Consider the following 19,963-nt stretch of genomic DNA (forward strand, 5'->3'; position numbering starts at 1 on the left):
AAATACTTGCATACTAAAAAAAAATATTATTTATTATGTTTTGAAATCCTCTGTTGAAAGTCATTAAACTCCAGTTGAAGGATCATAAAGTTATATATAAAATAAAATATACATATACATTTACAATACGATCCCTCTGTGAAAATGAAAGATAAATTCAAGATGATGGTTTCACTCCAAATTATTACTTTGCACGTAGTAATTTGTTAATTAACTTATATTTTTTGTAATGGTTTCTTCCTCACCTTGTTATTATATTACATTTAAACTTAATCATTCCACATTCTATAATCATTTACATTTTTTTGCTTTCTTTTTTAAAAATATCAAACATATACTCATTCAGATAGTTTACCTCTCTTCGATATTTTTTCCTGCCGCCGTCGAAATTCATCCAACTCCTCTAGAAGGAAGATAATGTTTAATGTATTTTTAAATATACATTAACAATATGTTCCCTCTGAGGAAATTAAAGATATTATCAAGGTGCTTCCACAGCCCCTAATCATTACCTTGCTCATAGTTTCTTCACCCATATTAATTCTCTAAAACAAAACTAATATTCCCACGGGTGTGGTTTATATACTTTTTGGTTACTTAACACTCTATGGGATACATTTATTGCTCCTCCCACTTTTAAGTCACGTTTTTCAGTTGACAGTTGTTCCCATTTCCTCTGTTCTAGTGGGTCACATGTTTATGTAAATGTGCCTCTTTCCATACTATTAAACGTCCGTATAATTTCTAAAATGCTTTATTTAAATGTGTTTTTCTTATTAAAGCATTTCTATAGGTTATTTTTTTTTAATACGAGTATTAACATGTATTCCCTTTTTCTTTTTGAATTATCATTGTAGTAACTTCCCTTTTTTTGTAAAACTTTTTTTACCATTCTTCATTACCCTAAACCTCTATTTTCCTTGCCAGAGATACCCTCTATTAAACTTTGAGTATTCTAATTTATATCCTACTATTAATTTATTTAATTCCATCACCGTGAGTTTTAATACATTTGTTTATCTAATATTTTGTATTTTTTTATACACTGCAAGGGTTACTTTTATTTGTCTAGAATCACACTATGAATCAGTGTCCATTTGGCAAAATTGAGAGAGATTGATTTGGTTTATTGATGTGTTTGCAGTTACATAAGTAAATACACTCTTGCAGTAAGCCAGGCTTTAGGGTATGCACTGCTTCAAACTACTATGCATTATGCATGTAGTGGTGTAACCAGCTTCAAACTTGGGCTTTAAGCCTACAATTCCCCAGCCACTATCTATATACTCCAGCAAACACAGTTTGACTGCTGTTGAAATTTCAAAATGAGTTTTTCAGAACCATGTAGTAAATAAAGTAAAAATCAACCAATTAAGAATTCACCCTTTGTCTTTACTTATATTAATGTAATCATTCAGTCAGTGAGCATGTACTCATGCAGTGTGCCAGGATTTAGGAAATGGAGTGATTCAAAGTGCTATGTATTATGCATGTAGTTGTGTAATAACCTTCACATTTGTGCTTCAGGACTACAATTTACCCCTCTCTATAAATTTCCCCCTCTCTATATATACCAGGGTCTCCAACTAGTAGCTTGGGAGCTACTGGTAGCTAACCAGCACTCTGAAAGTAGCTCTCAGAGGTGAAGCCAAACCAAGCCAATCTCAGAGGTTCTGTGTATATTAAAGAAGGTAGTACTGCTCATTGCACGACCCTTAAGAGTTACAGACAACCAAACGAATAGCAGGGCCAGTTGATAACACTCAAACACACACTGTGGTGGCATATCAATTAATCGATTAGGATGTTTTGAGCGCAGTACTCACCTGTGAGGGTTTACAGGCGCTGGGGGAGGATGTGAGAGAGATTTGTGCAGCTTTGGTGATTCGGGCTATGAGTTTTCCTGAATGCTTTCAGAGTGGGCGTTCATCTGATGCTGAAGGGGAGTTCATTTTAGGTCTTGGCCATGATGTTGGAGAAGGGTGTGCCGCCTGTCTTGTTCTGTGGATACAGAGAATTTCGGCCAAGGCCTGGTCAGTGGAGTGGAGGTGTCTTTTGGGGGTGTAGAAGGAGATTGAGGTATTGGAGTCCGTTGTTGTGGAGGGCTTTATAGGTGTGTGTGAGCAGCTTGAAGGTCACTCTTTTTTTGACAGGGAGAAAGTGGAGTGCTCGTTTATGCTGGGTAATGTGGTCTTGTTGTGGGATGCTGAGGATGAGTCTGGCTGAGGTGTTCTGGACAGTCTGAAGTTTATGGAGTAGAAATTTGTTGATTCCGGTATAGAGGGCGTTCCCGTAGTCCAGCCTGCTGGTGATGAGTGCTTGGGTGATGGTCTTCCTTGATTCGGGGGGGGGGACTATTTGAAGGTCTTGCTGAGTATGTGGAGGGTGCTGAAGCATGTGGAAGCTGCAGTGTTGGCCTATGGGTCTGTCACATGAAACATGTTAATCCACTTTAAATGTAAGTTGGGGAGACTTACTGTTGTGGTAATACCATTTGTGGGACACTGCATGTAATGATTTGAAATGTACTTAATTAGAAGCATTTAATATTGATAAACATTTTCCTAGCATTCTGCTGATAATTTCGTCCTGGAATATTTTGGTGGTTAGTAGTGATAGTTGTGCTTTGGGTGGTCATGGTGTAATGTTAATACATATCCCCAGCACAACACCTACGCTTCACAAACACTTCTACACTACCCTAAACCTTAAAACACTACTCCCAGCATGAACTTCTATAGTACATAAACACCACTGCACTTCTTTAAACCCTAAAACACTATCCCCTACAGTAGACGAACACCACTGCACTATTCTAAACCTTAAAACACTACCCTCAGCATGACCCCCTACACTACACAAACACCAGTGTACTACCTTAAACGCTAAATCTACCACTAACACGACCCCCCACTCTACACAAAGACCAATGCACTACCTTAAACACTAAATCTGTCCCCAGCACAACCTGTTCAGTACACAAACACCACTACACTACACCTTAAAACACTACCTCTAACACTTATACAAACAGCACTTAGATAGTATCTCATAGTTAGTGTTATAAAATCACTATTACAAGTATACAGTTATCTAGACAGTTACTTATGCAATCACTTAGTTATATGTATACTTCTTTATATACAACAATTGTCACACACAATGACTTTTTGTGCTTTATTGTACATGTAGCATTGAGAGATATATTTGCTCATTACCACACCCATAAAGATATTAAGTCCCCCAAACAATTGTTATAACTTGTAGTCTTAACATCATAAACCTACTGAATCAACTATTCACACATCTTTGGGCAGTCATACACCCCCCAGCGACCCACACACAGATTCACTCTCCCATACAAATACTCAGTTAACTAATCAGTAAGTAATATAGATTTTCACATAGGTAGTAACCAACTGGTGCAGCAGTTTACAGAACAATTGACAACGTAATACAGATATTCACACAGTTTAGTCAATATTCAATATATTTAATGAGACACTATCAATTATTCAAGTAAACAATCAATCACACTGCTACTAAATCCTTTATCCAGATTTTGTTTACCCAGTGATTCTTCAAAGCAGATTGCTATATATATAATACATATTTAAATAACAAACCAAAGCACATTCACTGGATGCTGTCATCAGTGATGTCATAAGTGATGTCATATGACATGTCATCAGTGATGTTATCGGTGATGTCACTAACCATGTCGTGAATGATGTAATATATGTGTGTAAAGAGTTGCGAATGAAGGGGCTGTTTTTAGAAGGAAAGCAAAAGTTATGCAGGGTAACTTTTTGTCTCCTTGTAAATATGGAGGAGCCACCTGCGCAACAAGTACATCACAAAAAGTGGCGTGCTGGTGGCGCCCAGAGCTTGTAAATCAGCTGTACAATTTTTTTCATTTCTCCTCATTTTTTTCTTACAATGTACGCTACAATGCACAACATACCTTGTAGGAGAAACATGTCTTCCCTGATTGTTTTTGTGCAGGAATGTGTGTCTTCCTGCACAAAAACTCCACACGACACAGATATTGTTGCACTATGGTGCAAGGGTGCGTGTATCAACACATGCCTGCAGTTTAAACAACGGTGCAGAGGGAAGGACAGACTTCCAACATATTTATGTACCTATGTAGCATCTCTGTCCTAAGAGTTTACAGTGTCATGCTACAGTACTTCCTTATAGTTCTGCAGTTATACATTCACCATATATGACAAACGTATACTTTACTGAATCATGCAGTATACATACATTTATATAAACTTTCATACACTAGCATATACATTTAGCTCTTTCTTTAACCAGAGAAGTTAGTTCTGAAAATAACTATTATTTTAGTTTTTTGTACTTTTATATGTTTTTGTGATTTTTAGAACGATTTTTTGTTTTTTTTTGTTTTTTTCAGAAAGAAAAAAAGTCAACCTGATGAACAAAACCATGAACTTTGAGGGATTAAAAAAAAAACTAGGATTGATGGCTAGCAATTTCTCTGCAAACTAGGTCTACTGATTGCTACCCATAACAAATTAAACGATTGCAGTTCAGGCAGTTCATTTTAACTTTCACGAATTGGGGATATATGTCTGGTCGTGTTGTTGAAGGTAATGCTGCAGAGGAACTTGGTATTGCCGTGGTGGAGGTATATTTTGGCACACTCTTCTACATTCTTCGTGAGCATAGTTCACAGGATGCATGGATTGGAGGTGCTTGCGCATACTAACAGTGCCGCAGGAGTATTTCTTGTTTGGATCTCCTCTGGACAGTACTACCTGGAAAATCTTGCATGTTACTTTGGTGGCATTACATTTCTTTTGCCCCTCTGGAAAACTAAACAATTTCCATACTTTGGCTGTGTATCTTTTGGGGGGGGTGAGGTTCTGGTAGAAATTGTTCAGTAACAAAATCATCCGACGGCTACGTTCTGCGCAGCAATTGAGAGAGGTGCGCTTTGGGTGGAGGACTGCTAAAAAAATTGTAAAAAAACAGAAAATATTATAAAAATATAAAATATATATATATTACATTTAAAGAATATATATATTAAAAATGTGTAATGTAATATTAAAAATAAGATATCTAAAAATGAATATATTTAAAATAAATTTGTTATTGAATAAATGTTTCAAAATCACTGAAAAAAACTTGGGTTTCAGGCAGGTTACACTTTGAAATTATGATTTAAAAAACCTTCGAAATTCACTGAAAAAAACATAGGTTTCAAGCAGGTTGTAGTAGGAAATTATAATTAAAAAAAACATTGAAATTCACTGAAAAAACCATAGGTACAAGCAGGTTATAGTTAGGAATTGTCATTTAAAAAACCTTAGAAATTCACTGAAAAAACCATAAGTTTTAGGGGTGTCAAAGTTAGCTGAACATTTCACTCATACAAAACCACTGAAATTCCTCCGTTATAATTAGTTGTACTAACTGTAACTCTCGCGCCCGCAAACCACTGGTGATGGTGTCACATATTACATTATTCATGACATGGTCAGTGACAAAACTGATGACATCACTGATGATGATGATGAAATAATAATTTGTGTTCATTACATCATGTGCATCAGTGCAAACTACATTATAATTTCTTCTGTGCAAAAAATGAAATATAAAACATATGATTATATTCTTTTCAGTGAAAATAAGAAAAATCTAGGTCCCCTAGGCAGATTAATTTTGGCCTTCACAATGTAGGTTCATTTTCGTAATTCTATTGTTCTTTATGGAACTACATTATTCAAGAATACCCTAGTTTTCCTAAAATGGAATAATTACAAGTGTTTACTACATATCATCTTTTTCATGACTTTAAATGTTTTGACTCGAGTGGCTGTGTATATTTTATTTTCTTGTTTGCTCAGGTAGGAGCGCCTACATTGCGAATGGAAAATGGAGCGGGAAAAGGGAGATCGGGAATTGAAACAGTGGAAAAAGAGTGAAAAAAGGGGGGCATTCAGGGGGTGCAAAGCAGATGATGTTGTTTTGGTAAAAGTACCCAAGGGGCATCTTCGGTAGGATCTTAAATTCTGTGGATTAGGGTTAAGTAGCCCCAACTAGATTTCTCTCCAGGTAGTCTCCCTGATAGTAAAGATAATTTAATATTTAAAACATCAATTAACATGCCATAAAATCCTTATCCTTATTCACATCTCATCGTAAATTACCATAAAAATAAGTTTTTCTAATTAGTTGTTTAAATTACTCTAAATATCTTTAAGTAGTTAAAACCCATTAAGATAAGACAAGACACGCCTCAACTTGTAAAAGATTAAAATACAATAAAAACATATAATACATAATTATAACATCTTCATGATTAAGTGGTTTATCAAACTTTATAAAACCCCAATGAGGCTTCATGACCTTTCGGCCAGCGCTCTTCACCTGTTGCGCCACATGTGTCCAGAAGAGCGGCGCAGGCGAACAATGCTCTAGCCTCTGATTTTAAAATTCTCATGGCCACCTGTTATTCTTGTGTGCCCATTTGCCTGCACATAGGTTTTACCCATTGCAATCTAGGCCAAGCGTAAGCGTGGGGCAAAGATTCTGTGCAGGAGTTGCACCCAGGGCAATTTCTTGGAGCTAGTTTGTTGTTATGCCACCCACTTTGAAAATCATGCAAAGGGAGGGAGCAGCCAAGCCTAAACTGAATATACAGCTTTCTAGAAATTGGTATTAGGATTAGATCTAAATAAGGCTCCAAGTGACCGGTTTGCTTTTGGAGTCTAAATTCCGCTGTTAGCCTCCCCAGGAAGTTTTCTAGCAGTCTATCTGTATGACCCAATCCCAGTATTGTCGTTTAATGTTGCTTTGTAGCCGCAGAGATATACTAGGGTTGTAACAAACTTCTTGTAGCACTATATCTGTTTGGAGACTCCTTGATTGTGCAACTAGCTGATCTCCTTGTTTTCATCGGGGTGGGTTGCTTCTGTCAAGGCATTTGAGTAAGAGGAAAGATCTGGGACTGCTCTGATTCTAACACAGAACAACAACTGGCAGAGCTTAGCAATATCATTACTCAGTCTCCTGCCCATATCCAACATTAAAGGATTAAGTGGAGTGTTCTGAGATAGCGATGCAGGTTCCTCAGAAATGTGTGCTCAGACCAGGTAAGGTCCTCTAAATTGTCAAAACCCCACAGTTCTGACCCCTACTGGTTTACTTGTTGACAGACAACGTTCATTCCCTAGTACCCCTATTATTTGTTTGTGTTTCAGAGCCATCTTTTGGACATGGAATCACCAGGACATTTTCTGGGGCAATTTTATGACTAGATATTCAAACATGTCAACTCTTTCTAGCGGTACCCCCTCCTAGTGATGGTCTGCCCCTATAAGATTAGTGGGGGTTAAAGGTCAAACATTTGGTTTTGGTGGTGTTTCTCATTAGGCCCCGCAAATCACAAAAGCATTTACATCTGTCTAGGAGTAACTGGAGCCCAATTGGGGTTTTGGACACCAGTGGGGTATTGTCTGCAAATAGGAGGGTCACAATCTTTTTACTGCCTAAAGTTGGAGCATCCGCAAGCTTTTGGGAAATAATTTGTACTATGTCATTCATGTAATGGAGAAGAGCGTGGGAGCTAGTATTCATCCCTGCCGTACTCCCCAACCGACGAGGATTGGATCAGTGTGCTGCCCCTGTGTACCCCACTGCACTCTGACAAAGTTGTCTTCATGTAGCCTTATGACTAACTTGAGAATTTTGGTTGGAGTTCCCATATCTTTAAGTACCTGCCACAACTTCTGTCTTGGGACTAGGTCCTCAGACCGATGAAGGCTATATACAGGCTTCTCTCGCCAATGACCACCCTTTTTCCAAAAAGGAGGAGAAGGTGGAACACCTGGTTGACTTTTAGAATTGCATAAATTAGGCAGATAGGCATATTGTTGCAGATTTGTGTCCTCCTCTTTGTATATGGGGACCACTTCGGCCCCTTGCTATGATCACAGAATCGGAACACTTCTTGCTATGGCATTCGAAAACAGTGGAATGTAACTGGACCAACTCGAGCTATCCAATAGGAAGAGGTCCCCTGGTATGCCATCGGGGCCTGAGGCTTTTGACTGAACTATTCTGAGAATGGGCTTGATGTCTTTAATGGAAAAGAAGTTCCTGCCTGATGACTCAGTTGTTGTAGAAACTTCCTTGGACAGTGGTGGTGCGACACTGTCATGATAAAGTTGGTGGAAGTGGTTATACCAGGCAATGCCGATATGTAGCTTGGAGGAGATGGCGCTCCTGCTTCATCACTCCACGCAATGAATGCCCAAAATTTCTTTGAGGCCCTCGCTTCACAGGCTTCCATGATTTGCTGCCAGCATGATTTGTCCCACTCTCTTTTGGCTTTTTGTAAGCATTACTTTTATTTCATCCTCGTAGTTCTGATGTCTCCTCTATCTTTGGATTTAATTGGCTTAGATAGTTGGATTGGAGAGGTTCTACACCCTCTGTGTTTTGGGATCCTTTTTGGTGTTCCTGGGTGCTGGCTGGTGCCTATATACAATAAAGTGTGAGCCTAGCCGCTTACAGAGGTCTGTATGAGCATTATTTACCTTGCCTGACCCTCCCGTTTTCTCATATAACAGCTCTAATTTGGTCAAACCTTTCAACAGGTCTTTGTGCGACTGAGAGAATCTTTCTTCGTGCAGGATTATTTTAAGCCACATTTAACTTAATGTTTAACTTAATATATTGTGGTGTCAGCCACCATTCTACGGTAAAAGTAACCAAATAAAGTAATTGATCTTGACTCATCTCAAGTACCAAAATGAAGAGGTTCCACAGTGGTGTCAGTCCTTCATGCGGATTATCTTCTTGTCTGTGATATTAGCCATTCCAAATGGATCTAGGTCCCCAACAATTCTAAAAATAGGGAAGAGAATAGAAGAGATATTATACAGTCAACAAAATAGTCGTGTCAACTCGACATCTGATGGACTGTTGTTATTAATCCATGCTGTGTGACACAAACGGGAGCTCAGGGATACTTAAGTAATTTGAATTATATAGAAACCATCTCAGGCTTGGTATCCGGTCAATACAGAACAGAAAAATTCCAAGATAAATATATTGCAGCAAATTAACAGAACAACCACACAAAGGAAATTAACTAAAATCAAAGGGTCCTCTTAGTGAATAACCTTGTGGTTGTCTAGGGAAACCAAATTATCATCAATATCTGGTCACCTATTGTGAAGTGGGGTGGGAGGCGTTTGTGAATTTCCGATAAATGTTCTGAGTAATTGAAAGAACAAAACAATCGTCCTTCATGTCGGGTCAAGTGAATATTTCTCAAGGCAACATACCAACTACTGAGAAACAAAAGCAAAGCAAAGTACAATATCAGAAATCATAAAAACAAACAAAGCTAAACAACTACTCAGTCTCCAGCACCATAACTACAATAAGCTAAAAGAGGCTCCCCAAATTACGGCATGCTTTAATTTATCAAATGTTTCAGCATAGCCTCGCAGTATTAATGCCACAGAAGTACACAATTACTTAGGGCCCGATTAGGATCGCGGTGAATCCGCATACTCCGGGCCGGCGGAAGCCACCGCCGGCCCGGAGGATGCAGATTCACCGCTGCGGACACAGAAAAGACCCGCCGCCAGATTAGGATGGCTGGGGGGGTCATGTTTCCGTCCGCCGCCGTCGCCTTCTGACCGCGGCGGAAAAGCTCTAATATGGTGGCGGTGTCTATCAGACACCGCCAGCCATATTAGGATGCCGGCAGAGACATGCTTTTCCACGGCGGGTTTTCCGCCGTAGAAAAGCATGTGGACATTGGTGTTTGGGGGCCCGTTGTGGGAGCCAAGGGGTGTTGGGGGGTGCACATGGGGGGTACCTATGGTACCCCCCAACATTTACATGCACACAGCGGCAGGCACCGCGCGGTGCCTGTCGCTTTGTGCATGTAAATGTAAAACATGCAGTTTTAACATTGCGGCGGGTGCTGCTTCAAGCAGCACCCGCCGCAATGTTAAACATAAAGGATGTGACCGCCAGGGTGGCGGTCACATCCTAATTTGCACGGAGGGACCGCCGCTGCCCCTGCAGACAGTCCCTCCACCTCTGGTGCAGCAGACTCAACTTAGGTTGTGTTAAGGTTCGCCTATTTGCAGTCAATAATGTCAAACTCTTTGGAAACAAAATACTCTATACACGAATAGTTGTCTTAGGTAACAATGACTCCCATTTGATTAATTGGTTGATTGGAAAGATTGAACTGGTGCATATGTACTAATTGTGATTTGTGAGAAATTACATTTGCATAAAATGTTTGCATATTAGATGGTATTTTGCACTGAATGGTGTGTCCAAATATCTGTTCTGGGGCTGTTTCTTTATTTTCAGGCAGTGAAGCTCGGAAAAACTGAGCAAAGATTACCCTTTCTGTTTATGAGCTGTGGTGTAAAAAACAATAACTCTGAGAAATATTGGGATACATTAATTCAGCATATGACACAGGCACATAAAACATGCACTTGGCGCTGGAATGCCCCAGTAATGCCAATTATGATAGGGCCCCAGATATCTCTGCAAAAAACACAGTGACTAGTGTTTTTTTTGTTGTAAAAAACAAATAACTCCATTTGGTAGCTCTCAAAACAGGACTGACATTCACCAATAGCCTTCAGCCGTGGGTTTTAGGTAAAACTCTACAATCCACCCAATGCATTCTGCTCAATGTGGTCCATCTTTCCAAAGGTGTTGTTCTTCAAGTGAAGCAAAGATATATAGCTTTTCATTTCTTCCAATATTTTATTTTCTTACTTGATAACTAATAATTTGTTGCAATGTTCATTCCCTGAGCCCCAAACACAGTTTTCACTCTTCATGAACTCTGTCGTTGAGCCCCTCATTTATTGAATGCCAAACGTGTATGCAGCAGAACATTTAAAGACTACTGCCTTCTTTATGGTTCATCAAAAAGCATTGCAGGGGTCATCCACTATATTATGCCAAAAAAACTCCCTTTGGCAGCACTAAAAACAGGGGGTGCCAGCCGTTTTGGAGTGCTGCAAAAAATAGTTTTTTATGTTTACTAATAATTCATCAGTTTTCAGCAAATATTGAAGTAAATATGCACTTGACGAGGTACACATTCCGTACTGAAACGAGGAATTGTATATTTTCTCATCTATTTATTATTGTTAACATGTCTATATGTAACACTGTAGATTATAGTAAATTAAATATGTTTAGATTTAGCCATACACACGCACACATATACAATATATGGATCATGCATAGTGTGAGCATCCAGTTACAAAATAAAGGGGCTATCCCAGACACCTCACTAGGACCTGGGTAACGTTCGGTGCAAGGATGGAAAGGTCCCAGTGGAAACAAAACTAAAACTATAATTTAAACATAGTGTGAGCATCCGTTTTATATTTCCATGTTTTTGCATTTTCCCTCTCTATTTTCCCCACTGCAGGTTCTCTCATTAGCAGCATAATATGCATGTCCCACACTGGCACCGCTGCATGCAGAAATGATAATCTGCCACTAATCTAGACATTATAGCACATATGGTTTGCATTGATTTAGACAATCATTCATCATGAATTAATTAAAACTGTCTTTTTTCTGTTTAATTATCGGTCTCAGATGATAGCAGATGAAGACAACATGCTTTTCCAAAACCTGACACATGCACACACCCTGGCAGCGCTGTTACCTGTCAATGACTCAGTTTATTCTATTTTCTTACAGAATTATGCAAAGGGAAACACTTTTGCAATGCCTTGAGAAAAATAAAGCAAAAAACTACAGTGAACATCTGCTAGTATTGATTCTGTGAATCTGAAACTCTATGAAACCGTGATTGGAAAGCAGGTGAAAATTTTTTGACAAGGATTTCTTGGATAAGTCTCAGGCTAAAACAAACAACATCTGGTAGTATTAATTTAGGGGACATAGGAGAAAAACTCCCATAGACATAAAATCTACATCGTGATTGAAATATATGCACTTGATGAAACCTTATAATAAAAATTACTTTTGAAATACTGGGTTTATTCTTGCTTCCTAATTTTAATAAATTATCCTTTTATTTAAAATTCAACTAAATGAAAAAGAAACCTGGGGCCAGATTTACTGACCTTTCATGCAGCACAGTGTAGCAAGGCAACTTGACACGGTGCCTTGTGTGAAAGAGAGTAAGCAAAAATGCTCTATATCTATCAAGATATGGCACACTTCTTCACTCTAATAGTACTGCCACACTTCAGGCAGCCTAGCGCCAACTCAGGGACCCTTGCACCACGGTGCCAGGGGGCCTGCGTTGCAAGGAGTGTTGTTTTTGAGCGAAAACATCTCTCAAGGCAGGATTCAGCACACATAGAAAGAGGAAATAACATGAAGAAAAAAATATTTTTCTTATTATTATGCCATCCTCTGGGAGGCGTAGCAAACTTACACAATTCCAGTTTTATAAACCTTTGTAAGTCTGGTTTTACATGAAATCCATGGGTGGATGCATGGAAACGCCCCTGTTCCATTCATGGAAGGCCTCTCACAATGAAATGTAATGCAATGCAGTGCAGGCCGCTGCATGGCGTTATATTTTCCTAAACCCATGCAAGACGGCACAAATTGACCCTTGTGTGACTTTGTAAATATCTACTAGCATTTTGCGTCAAGGGTGCGCCACAAAAGTGGTGCACCCATGAAGCAAAATATTAGTAAAACTGGCTCATAATGTAAAATGTATTCTTTTTTATTATAATTTTGCTGATTTGTTGAGTTGACTCAACTCTCCCATTTTCTAAAGAAAAGTTTGCATAAGCTACGATTATCTAACCTTGTTTAAAATATGTTGTTTCCGAAAGAGAGGCAGGTTCAATATGTAACACTTTTAAAAATATGAGTGAAAATTCTTTGTTTTCCATGTTTCATGTCTAAGAGGCAGTAGAGAAAATTAATTTTAGCTTCGGACCACTATGATAGCTCTAGAATGTGCATGTATAAAAACGTTCATTCCACACCACACATATCTAATGAGCATACAATTTCTTGTGAAATTATATCTTTGATAATAATTTTAAAAGTTGTATTGATGCAATGTGATAAAATATGTTTGGGTCTATGATCAGATATATATTAATAATGTTACAATTTGAAGCAAAGTGTGTTTTCTTTGAAGGTTTTTGGTCTAAAAAATGCATCCAGGTCTCTGGGGTAGCATGAAAGAAATAGGCATCGTGTGTGTGGGACTTTTCCCTTTTCCCAGAAATTTTTCGCTTTTTGCTCCCTTAATTTAGGATGGCCCCCATTGTAATAAAAGGGTATAGGCCTTGTGTAGTGGAGATGCCCTGGGTAATGTTAAACTAATGTTAAGGTGCAGATGCCCTATTCCCCTAACATGGCTGCCACTGACCCCTACTACTGCAGCGCGGTATTTGTGGGCGCATTCTAGTAGCCAGGAGCTGGCTGGAACCCTCAAACAATGTATCAAATACCAGCCTGCCAGCCCGCCCTTAGTTAGAATGGTGGAACCTCCTGGAACCTTCTGGAACAGGTGAGGTGACACCGACTGCCACTGCCAACTGTCAACTGGCGCTATAAAAGGAAAGGGAGGGAAACTTTCCTGTCAGAGAGAACTGAGTAGAGAAGAGAAGAGGGAGAACCTACGCAGGAGTTTTAGGCAGTGGGGCCTAGTCAGGGACCTATGATACTGGGAGTGACAGGGCTTAGGTGTTGCCTTCCAAGTGTTGAGGAATCCTGAACTTACCCCCCTGATCTGGCCCGGCGGGAGGGGAACCCAGAGTCCACCTGAGGTGACCGGATGAGGAGAATTGATACCAGCCATCAACTCAACCCCCTTCAAGGAACCAAGAATCTGCTATTTACAAAGGCGCAAGAAACCTAAAGCGCCAAGAAGAAACTTTTCTACCTACAGGACTATTGAGGGATCAACGAGGTATTGGCACTGAGTTACCCCCCTGCGCTCCCTGACGCCACCTGGGTCCCTGCGCTAACCTGCCACTGTCATGTGGCCTGTCCTGTCTGATCTGCTGGTTTGCTTCCAACTAAAATAAACTGCCTGCTGGCTAAGCGCTCCTATTCCCTAGCGCTAGCACCCTGGACTACCTGTCCTGCTGGCGCTGCCTGAACGTAACATATAAGAAATTCCCCCGTGGTCACTATTTACTTCATCATGTGATCAAACTCATCAAATTATTCCATTGGCCTTCTAATCAATATAGGTACCACACAATCCGCAATTTCATTTTATAATTTTATTTGTTTTTACTTTTTCTGTAGTATATAAAAAATATATATTTTTTTCCTTTTTTCTATTTTAGTTCATTTCTTCCATATACATCAGTAACATGATTAATAGTACAAATTCAGTTAATTTATAAAAAGTACAGTGCATCATATCAAAAACATTTGTGACATCTTCCTAGCTCAAATAATTTCACAATACAAATCATCACCCTGATTTATACACATAAATGACCAGACACACTTACACAATCATACAGTTTCACACTTATACTACTATCAGTCTCCTCCCAATCAAAAAACAGATCCTACGGATGAGGTAACACAGTTGTTGCTTGTGTGTAGTTACACGCCAGGTCTACGCGCGTTTCGGTGGGATAAGACCACCTTCCTCAGGACCAAGATAGAAAGAGTTTTATTCTTTCTTCTGCGTGTGTATACAGGGTACCTAGTCTTTGTTGTATGGCGAAGATATCTGCATATCTTTATAAGTATAAGGTAACTTTTTCGCTGTTGTAAATAGGTATATGATCACATCCTTAAGTTTGTTATAAACCTCAATGCGAAGTATTATTTAACTCAGTCTATTTTGTCGGGCAAGACGTCTCCTGATAAGGTCCTTGTCGCGATAGTCCCTTTTATTTAAAGTGGGATAGCCAAATTCTTTAGTCTTCTTTTATGTTTACAGCACGGAGCCCAATTTGTATTTCTTTTAAACGTTCACTCTTTTGATAGTACAACCTTTTGCCGTCGATGGTATCGAGTTATATGGTCGTCTTGCCACGTCTCTGAGTTACTGCAGATAAGGGCTGCCTGAACTGCCTTATTTATGGGAATGGCCCCTGAGAAGCGCTGTGCCTGCGAAGCGCTGGTGTTGTAACTAACCCTGAGTGCCCAGCACTGTCATTTGAGGATCTGTGGCTGCCAGGAGCGCAATTGTGGAAACTGCCCAAGCGCTACTGCTGTCTGAGCGCTAGCTCCCAGAACTGCGGTGCCCGTGGAAGTGCTGCGCTCCTCAGAACTGCTGTGTCCCTCGAAGCGCTATTGCCTAGACTGCTTCTGTGCCCTACGTGGTGCTAGCCAAAGCGCTGATACCTTCCAGAGCGCTCTCGCTTAAAATCCCCACAGCGCTGTGGCACACGTGACTGTTGGTGCCCTGAGGAGCGCTGATTGGGAGTGGGGACTCACCGCTGTAGCCCGGGCTCCTGTGGGCACTGTCCCGATTCCCGCCAGTGTGGTGCTGTGGGCCGCGCCCGGCCCGATCGCATGCAGTCCTTGGGGCGGCCCCCGGAGCCCTGGGGAGGCCGCCGCGTTCGTCTGTGCTTCTCCTGCCCCCGTTGTGTGTTCCATTGCAGCGGCCCCCGCTGTTAGGAGAGGGCCGCCGGAATTCCTATTAGGCCGTGCTAGGCCTGACAGGACTTGAAGCCTGCCTCTCAGGTCCCATGACGGGGGCGCCGAGTCACCGGCCGCGCCCCCGCCTTTGGACACTGTCATTGGCCGCTGCGGCCTAGTCCCTCCTGCGCCACATTCTGAGTGGTTATCGGGCCGTGGAGGCAGCAGAAGGCCCGGGAACAGCCGGTCATCAACAGGGAGGGCTCCGAGAGGAGTAGGAGCCCTTCCCCTTACCGGAAACCTCCGCAAGGGCCCTGGAAAGGCCGAAGAGAGAAGGTAACCCCTAGGAGGAGGGCGGAAGGCCCCGAAGGAGGCCCTGAGCCGCCCCTCCCCTGGGAGAAACTGTAGTTGGGCCCTGTTGGCTCCGATTAGCCCATAAAAGTACCTGAACTGGGCCGGTGCCCTGTAAGACCATTTTGGAGGGGGGCCTGCATTATAGGAAAGTGAACCCCGCGTTGAGGGACTGGTTCTTCCAACCTGCCCTAGGCAGGTCTTCATGGTTTAATGAAAAGGTGCCACCTCTTGATTGATCCCTAGGCACCAGGGTTCTATAGGCTCAATGTGGTAATTAAATGTTTAATCCTGCCTAGTGCAATGCCTTTAGGAATGCCCTCAGTTATCTAAGGAAATGTCTAAAATCGCCTTACTGCCAGAGAGCTGTAATTCAGCCTAATCCCAGGTTGAGGAGGTGCCATAGTTGGGCTCTGAGTTAACCCCTGTTTAGGGGTCCGTTAATGGAATGTCTTAAATGTTCACTTTGGCCTGGTTTAGTAGGACCTAGAAATAAAGTGGTCGCTCTAACCTACCAAAATGGGTATTTATACCCATGAATGGGTTATTCCTAAGTGAGGAACTGCTTTATTTGCATAAGCCAAGTTTCATTCCGGCCTAATGAGATGTTGCCGGGTCTTCAATGGAATGATTATCTATGATGAACTGTTTACACATGCTGAAGGAAATGTTATTCAGGATTAATGAAATGTTTATTCCTGCAGGAGTGTACCTTGAAAAAAGTTGATTACTTTACCTCCAAGGGGTAAACCAGAGGGTTATGATGAAATGTTTTCCCTTACAAGAGGAAATGCTTATTTGTGCAAAAGGAAATGTTTAGTCCTGTTTAGTTCTGCAATCCTTGAGGGCCTATAGGTAACTATTGAAAGGGGTGTCCCTATCTACTGAGAGGGTTTACCCTGGTTAACTAACTGTTCTACATTTAATGAAAGGTTACCCGTACCTGATGAGATGGGTAATTCTGTCCTAATGAAATGTTTTATTCTATGACTAAGGGAAAGCTCACCCTTGCTTGGTGAGAAGCCAAATGGAAGCCCATTGTTATCCCCTGAGGCAAATGGTTAATGTGGCTAAGGGATTGTTATCATTGCCTGATTCCTCAAATGTTTATTCTGGCCAGAAGGAATTTTAGAACACCTGAAGAGGTGGGAGTACTTGCCTGGTGAACTGAGCCAGTGTTACCGGATGAAAGGTTGATGCATACCTAATGAAAAGTGCTTCTCTGCTGTTGAACTGTTTAATTCCTACAGATAGGAAATGTTTACCGCTGTGCAAAGAAACGTTATTTCCTTCCAGACAGGATTATTGAAATGTACTGATGAAAAGCTTTTAAGGTGATATTCATGCCTTTATTGCCAAAGTTACCCTGAATGAGATGCAATGTTATTTGGTTGTCCTTATAATGAATTCCTTGCAGGTGCTGACAAGAAGCAAGGCTAAGGTCAGGCCTGTGGTTATCTAATAGTTAATATTTATCTTATATTGAATATTTATTCATCTAGTATTTATTGCCAAGTGTTGAAACACATGTATTTTAAAGGAAAGCTAATAAGTTAACAATATTGCGAATTCTTGATTACCCTGATCCTGCTCTATATAAAAGTTACTTGATTTTTACTAATATTCACTGGAGTGGTGTCAGTCATTGCGTGGCCATTTTACCGTCTCAGTGGATGTGTGTGCTGTATGGTCACTTTACACGTAAGCTTTCGGATGCCTACCTGCTCGTGCCATGCTACCCCCGGGGAACTGGTGACCCCAGTTCCAACAGTGTGTGTTTCCAAAATATTATTTATTTTACCATTATGTACTTTTTGGGTATTTTGCGAGCCCTGGGTTGTCACAATGACATCACTTGGTAGTACGAATGTCCTGTTTTACATTTGGGCAGAAGGCATTTCTGATGAGAGTATGGGATCCGTTAAAGGCAAAGGGTGTCAATCCTGTTGAAAGTTTGTGACTTCCTGATCGAATGTGCTGTAGTGTTTTGTTAAGCAAGGAAAAGGCGACGGTCGTTTTGGTGTGATCTTTTCAAGAAGCGATGGACAAGGCTATTTTTATAGGCTTAATTAATGCTGTACAAACGGACAGTGCTCTGAGAGCCAAGTCCAGTGGCTCTGATATCCAAATCCAGTGGTTCCCATACTGAACTTCGCTATAATTAGATGATTTTGAATCAGTACTTGCATTTATGAAAATCAAGAATACAGACCACCTGGAATTGCTTAGTCTGTATGGAATAGTTGGGATGTAGTAAGTTTCAAATATTCATTGATGTTCTTATCCCAAATCTGCCCCATAGTGTTTATGCACGATGTACAGAGTTTTAAATTTGATTCCATGCTCCATTTGTACATAGTATAACACTTAAGAGGAGAGGAAGTGTGCTGATATTACTTAAGATTCAAGTTGACTCTAGCCGGATGGTTTTGCATTCAGTTTATTTTGTACATGCCTTAAAATATATTGTTAGAAGTATCAGATCAGGTTGGAACGGAGCTCCTGTTACTTCCACTCTCTGCCCAGTTGTAAGTAGAAAGAGCATGTCAGAAAAAAACATCTTATGCATGGTTTCCACCACTTTATTTTGTTGGATTTAGAACTCTATGAATGCTACTCCTGTTAGCCAAGACTAAAGTGCCTGTGCTCCTCCTTTAAACATGGTCAAATTAGCTATTTTGTGTATTTACGTTTTTGCTAGAGCCATTTTATGTGGAACAGAAATCCACCCTGGCATGGTGACATATAAAATACAGCCTCGGGCGTACCTTGTGTAGCCTGACTGCAGCAGCCTAAAATCTGCTGTAAAGAACTGTCAAAATATGGTTGTGTGACAGATGGGAAAGTACATCTTGTCAAGCACAGTCTCTAATAAATAAAACTGGAGTCATGTGCAAAATAAAATGACTAGTTGACTTTAAAGTAGACCAAAGAGTTGACAGTGATCCTCTTCCACTTTTTCTAGAAGTATTGTGGGCTCTTTTTGAGACCTGGGCCCAGGAAAAGGCTAGAAACCTGTTCCAGCCTATAATCGAAAAACAACCGTAGGTCAGTTAAGTGGCCACTTATTGTGAACAAGCCGGATACCATGAGAGAGATATATAACATATTCTCTAATGTTCTATATCCGTTTGTACACAGTCTACCTCATGATATTCTTTTCACACAAATACACCCTTACTTGGTTGAGAAAATTAAACAGTTTTTGACCAAAAAGCATTAGAACCATCTGGCCATAGGTACATCTAAGCACTGTTCTAGAAATCTCTGCTATTTTAACAACTATCGTGTGGGAAAGAGGTGGTAGCAAGCGGCTTTGGAGACAAACAATATTTTGGGCTCTATTATGATGGCGGGCGGAGGCACCACAGCTTTGCTGATGGTGGCGAAAAAAATCATTTTTCCGCACACCAGTAGCATTCCCCATGCCCGCCATATTAGTATGGTCAAATATAGCCCATGTCCCGTCTGCCACAGTGCGAGGCGCACCGCCATCAAAGTGTGCCTGCAACCGTGGCGGTGAGAGCCAATGGAGAACCACTGCGGGATTAAAAAATATTAGGTAGTAGGTCCTGGGGGATGGGGTCCCCAGGTCCCAAACAATTTAAAAAGAAGGGGGGCTATACAGCTCCCCTTCCTAAAAAAAAAAAAAAGACCGGGATCGGGTAGGAGGCCACGCCCCCTCCCAGCACCACTCTGCAAGCGCGCCCCCTGGCGCATTTGCAGAGGGGGAAGTAATTCCCCTTGAATACTGGGAGTCCCTGGGGGCCAAGTAGCCCACCAGGAAACTCCAGTATGCACCAGGGGGCTGCGTTGCAGAGAGGTGTAATGAGGCCACACCCCTTTTTACACCTCTCTGCCACGCAGCCCCCTGGCGCATAGTAGAGGTTTCTGGTGCGCTAGTTGGCCCACAGGGACCCCCAGTATTCAATTGGACTTAATCCCTCAATTTAGAGCGTGCCACAGGGCACGTTTGCACAGTGGTGAAGGTAGGGGGCGGGGCTTGTGGTGACGGATT

The sequence above is a fragment of the Lissotriton helveticus genome, chromosome 4_1 (assembly GCF_964261635.1).
Source record: "Lissotriton helveticus chromosome 4_1, aLisHel1.1, whole genome shotgun sequence".
Taxonomy (NCBI): Eukaryota; Metazoa; Chordata; class Amphibia; order Caudata; family Salamandridae; genus Lissotriton; species Lissotriton helveticus.